The sequence below is a fragment of the Eptatretus burgeri genome, chromosome 8, assembly GCF_056783735.1.
Source record: "Eptatretus burgeri isolate ZD-2024b chromosome 8, Ebu_testis_v1, whole genome shotgun sequence".
Lineage (NCBI taxonomy): Eukaryota > Metazoa > Chordata > Myxini > Myxiniformes > Myxinidae > Eptatretus > Eptatretus burgeri.
In genome coordinates this window covers 99,032,249-99,037,830 of record NC_140968.1, presented here as the reverse complement: position 1 = coordinate 99,037,830, position 5,582 = coordinate 99,032,249, and positions in this window count along the sequence as shown.

The window sequence follows — 5,582 nt, the reverse complement described above, 5'->3', positions numbered from 1 at the left end:
CAGCAGAAATGTCACCAATGAGTCCTAACGCAGACATTAAAAACAATGGCGGATCTGGGGGGGAGGGGTGGGGGGTCACCGGGTGCACGTGAACCCCCCTACCCCCTCCCCTCCGCCCTTACAATCATGTCACATGATCGCCGTGCGAGATATCTCTGGATAATCGACAATCACACGTGTTTTGCTTTCACTCAGTAATTAATCCGAGCCGCGATACTTTTCTCCGCTGGTTCTGTATTAATCTCTGCGACTCGGTGTTTAGTTTTGACTCCGAAGAGAAAGGCAACATTTTCGGGATCATGTCTTACAGCAAAACGCAGAACAATCCTCAACTATTTCACCCGGTAATTCAACGTTTCCATGGCTACATGGTCCATTATTACAATGACTGATCTGATGATCCACAATGGCGAGTTTAGGTTTAGTGCTTGGGGTCGTTTCACCCCCATTTTGTGTTTGTCCGTTCGATATTTTCGTTGATTTGTATGTTTTGGAAACATCTTGTGTATTTACATTGTTGTTGTAAAGATTCCAAGATCTTCAACTTTTCTTTAGAATCAGTCAGTGACAGGCCTGAGGCCTTTTCGTCAAGCCGCTCGACATTCCCAAATTTTTCTGTGGAGAAAGTAAATTTGTGGTCGGACACTGTGAGCTCTGGATAGATGAACCGGTTTTTCCTCGACGATTACATTGACCTGAATAAGGCTTGGAGGTATATTTCACAATATGAGAACATCTTAACCTTAAATGAACCCCTTAAAAAAAATTCTGGATCCACCCTGAAAGGTATGGAATACAGAACAGTGACGGTGACAACACAGAAGGAAGTAGAAATCAATTCTGAACACGGATCACCCATGACAAGCTCCCCTTTGTTCATGGACAGATTGTAAGATGTGCTGACATCTTTGGATCTCCAGCAGCTGATTGTTGTCCAGGGCGATTTCAACCACGACCTTTTGAGTACTCCAGAACATAGCATCACACAACTGATGGGAAAATAGGGATTTCGCCAATATGACTCGGGGCCAACTCCAGACGATGCGTCATCGGGACAACTACAGACAACGACCTATTATTTTTGAGATCACCTTCGGCCAAAAAGGTCAATTTGGGCCAGATTTTCGAAGATGCTCAATTCTCATCCGATCAACTTGAAATTTGAACAGGATTTGCAAATCGGCCAAAAAGGTCAATTTGGACCAAATTTTCTAAAATCCTCAATTTTCATCCGATTGACTTGAAATTTTCACAGGGTTTGCATATCGGGTCAATTAATTCAACCACCTATTACTTTTGATGTAATCATGGATCAAAAGATAAAGATAGGCCATAAGGGTCAACCCAACATAGGCCAAATTTATAAATTGTTTCTGAAGTCCTCAATTTTCATTCAACCCAACATAGGCCAAATTTATAAATTGTTTCTGAAGTCCTCAATTTTCATCCGATTGACTTGAAATTTGAAGACCATTTGCATGTCAGGTCTCTCAATTCAAGCACTAATTATTTTTGAGATCAACATCGGCCAAAAGGCCAATTTGGGCCAAATTGGCCCAAATATTCTAAAATCCTCAATTTTCATCTGATTGACTTGAAATTTGAAGACCATTTGCATATCAGGTTGCTGAATATAACCACATATTCATTTTGAGGTTACCTTCGGCCAAAAGGTCAAAAATTTACCAAAACGCAAATTTGGCCCAAATTTTACAAAATCCTCAATTTTCATCTCATTGACTTGGAATTTGAAGAGGATTTGCATGTCAGGTCACTGAATTCAACCACCAATTATTTTCGAGGTCAACATCCACGAAAAGGACAACTTAGGCCGAATTTCTAAAATTGTCAATTTTCATCCGATTGACTTGAAATTTGAAGAAGTGTTGCGTATTTGGTCATTGAATTCATTTACCAATTATTTTTGAGGTCAAATTTGTTTTTATGGATTTTAAAAGTATAGTGCTCTGCATGACGTCTTCTTCTTGTTTGTTTGTTTTTGTGCAGGATATCTCAAAAAGTTGTGGACGGATCCTGATGAATCGTTGTGGACGGGTCCGGTCTGTGACAAGGACGAACTGATTACATTTTGGTGAAGATCCGGATCTGGTTACAAGATTTTTCAAAAATCTGATTCTTCACCATTGAGCGATAGGGCCAAAAACGATGTATAAGACGATATCTCAAAAAGATGCGGATGGATTCGGATGAAACTTGGTGGACATGTTGGGTGTCTGACAAGGAAGAACTGATTCAATTCTGGTGACGATCCGAATCCGGATCCGGATCTGATAATTTTTTAAGTGATTTTTCACCAGTGAAAGATCAGGCTAAACTTCACCACACTTACTCTAATTTCCATGACAAATTAGGTACACACACTTTCCGTTGGGATTTGTAAAAAAAAAAAAAACCTCTTCTTTCTACTCATCTTTTGAAGTTGTAAGTAGTGAACGTTCTCGTTTACACCAGTTCTGACATGATCCGAATTACAGTAAAAGGAATCTCTCAGTGTAGGCCAAGTTGCACAGGAATCGCTTTATCGTGAGGACGACGAACACCGAATGTGACGCTTCAATTTCAATCCAGTTATTGGATCCAATCCATAAACTGCTCTCTCGTGGGGATAATGGTATAGCTCGGAAGGGAATACGGCGTATGATCTTTCTTTGTTTTTAACTGTAGTTGGAGATTTGTTTTTGAGATCGGTATAAAATATACAGCGGATTGCGTGTTTCCAGTTTCTCATGATCCGTTCATGTTGAGGTTCTACCATATTTTCAAGAGTGGTCCTGGGCAACATCTGAGAGTCTGGCGGGCAACATGTTGCCTGCGAGTCAAGTGTTGGGGACCCCTCATCTATCTTCTTGCAATCCACAAACTCTACTTTTTATCAGCAAGGAATGCACAATCTCCACCCTCTCCGGAGGCTGGGTACCTTGTTAGTTTGAACAGAACTTCGATATTGAGCCACTAATTATGCACGACATCTTTCTTGTTTGTCTCTGTCTGTCTGTCTGTCTGTCTGTCTGTCTGTGAGCATGATATCTCAAAAGGTTACGGACAGATTTGGATGAAACTTGGTGGACAGGTTGGGGGTGCGACAAGGACGGATTAATTCAATTTTGGTGAAGATCCAGATCCGGATACAAGAAAGCATGATATTTCAAATAGTTGTGCATGGATTATGACCAAACTTGGTGGATAAGTCGGGTTTTGGTGACGATAAGCCGATTAGATGTTGGTTCCCGTCCGGATGTAGATCCGGCCTATCGGTGGGATACAAAACGTAAACTGTTCAGCTTGGTGAAGGTAGCTCTGCAAATTGCCGGTCCAGTTAGATCATATTGTAAGTTGAGGAATCATCAACTTATTCTCACTCTATTTTTACACGAGATGGCTTTTACTTGATGAGGGTCTTCAGAGGTTACAAGGTCTAAAGTGTCTTAAAGGTATTTTAGATCTAATGGGTTCTTGGGGGTTCAAAGGGGTCTTAAAGGTCTAAATCTCTACGGGTTTAAGGGGTCTGAGAGGTCGAGCGTATAATGGCTCTGAGGATCTAAAGTCGAAGGTCTCAAGGGTTAGAGGGGTCTAAAGTCAAAAATCTGTAAAAGGTCTGAAGGGTCTGAAGGGTCCAGTCAAAGGTTTGTACGCAATCTTCACGGTAGTTTTAGAGGGGGGGCACTTTGCCAATAAGACATCAGTGTGAGAGCCGCCACACCGCCTGCAGGACTCCGTAATGGCTGATATCAGTCCTGCCTCACCTCGTCTTCTTCATTGTGGTTAACTGGGCTGGAAGTCTACTTCTTTTTTTTTTTTTTTTTTTTTTTTTTTGTATACCTTGGTCGAGGCTCGTATGAGAGCAAACACACAACTCACAGCAAGGAGGCATGAGACAAGAGGGGCGGGAGTGGAAGGGACAAAACAGTGGGGAACAGACACATTAGGTGAACTGTGGAAGGGAGAGGGATGGGGATGGGACGGGGAACATGGCGAGGAGAAGATGGACATTACAGGGACTTTCAGGAAGGAAAGCAGGAGAAATGAAGGAAGTGGGCTTGGGTGGATTATCGGGGGTAGAAAAGATCGAGGATTTGGATGGGGGATGATAAGAGGTGGTGGTGAACAGCTGTTTTGAAAGCCTGGAGGGAAGAATGGGAAAGAATAGAGTGAGGAAGTTTATTCCAAAGGCGGGAAAAAAGAGGAATGAAAGAGTGAAGATGAGCAGTGATTCGTGATTTTGGTAGTTTTACCAGAAGGGGGTTGTTGGCGGACCTTGAGCGCCCTGTGGAAATGTGGTGGGGACAAATCGCAGAGAGAGCAGGGGGGCAAGGCTGGAGAGGAGTCGGTAGAAGACAGAAAGACCACCGACCAACCTGCGGTGATTGAGTGAGAGGCCCAAAGACTCAGCTTCATTGCGGGAGATGCCGATGATCTTAAATGCCCTGGTTTCGACAGCGTGAAGTCGAGAAAGGTGGGAGGCAGGAGCACCAGCCCAGAGGGGAGAGCAGTACTCCATCAGGCTACGGACAAAAGCTTTGTAAGTGGTCAGGAGCTCAAGAGGGCCGAGGAAGGACTTTGCACGACGGAGGATTCCCAGTCGGCGACTGGCTTTTGAGACGAGGTTGGAAATGTGACTTTCCCAGGAAAGGTCATGGCAGATAGTGAGACCCAGAAGCTTGAAAGAAAAGACTTCTTCCAGAGGATTGTTGAGAAAGTGGATGGGGGGGTTTTCTAAACGGTCCTTTTGAAGAGACATAGTGAGAGTGTGAGATTTGTCTGTATTGAAAGACATGTTCCACGTGTTGGACCAGTTTGTGATTTTATCCAGATCTGCAGTGAGCGAAGAAGCTGCTGCTTGCCGGTCTGAGGGATGACAGATGGTACGGCAGAGGGTGGAGTCGTCGGCAAAGAGAAATAGAGGATTTTCCAGAGAGTCCGAGAGATCATTGATGAAAACCAGAAAAAGAACAGGGCCCAGAACGCTACCTTGAGGAACTCCAGCCTGCACAGGAAGAGGGGATGAAAGAACTTCTGGAAGCTGGAAGGCTGGAATGGAAGTAATTATTTGTCTCCTGCAACCATATCCTGATGTAGTTCTGTTACTTTTAGCTTTACGTTGCAACACTCATTTGAAACTATTGGGTCAATTTGATAGTATTAATGGCGGATTATGATGGGGTGTTGTCACATTTGTGAATTATCGGCTGCAAGTCAAGGGCTGCACTTTAAGAACCACGGGCCTCCAGTGGCCAATGAAGAACAGGGGTCTAAGGGGTCTGATGGTTTAAAGGGTTCAAAGCTAAAGGTCTGTTGAAGGTCTCAAAGGTAGGTTCCAATAGCACGTAATTAACGGTACACCACATGCGAACAGTTGGGTAACAACATGGCGCCTATTGTTAAGTTCACCAAACTCCAGTATTCTCGGGCACTGATGCTTCACATCCTCCCCCCTACACACACACACACACACACACACACACACACACACACACACACACACACACACACACACACACACACACTGTCCTCCCCCCTCCATCGCCACCAGTGATCTTTTCTACCCCCATGAACCCAAGCTG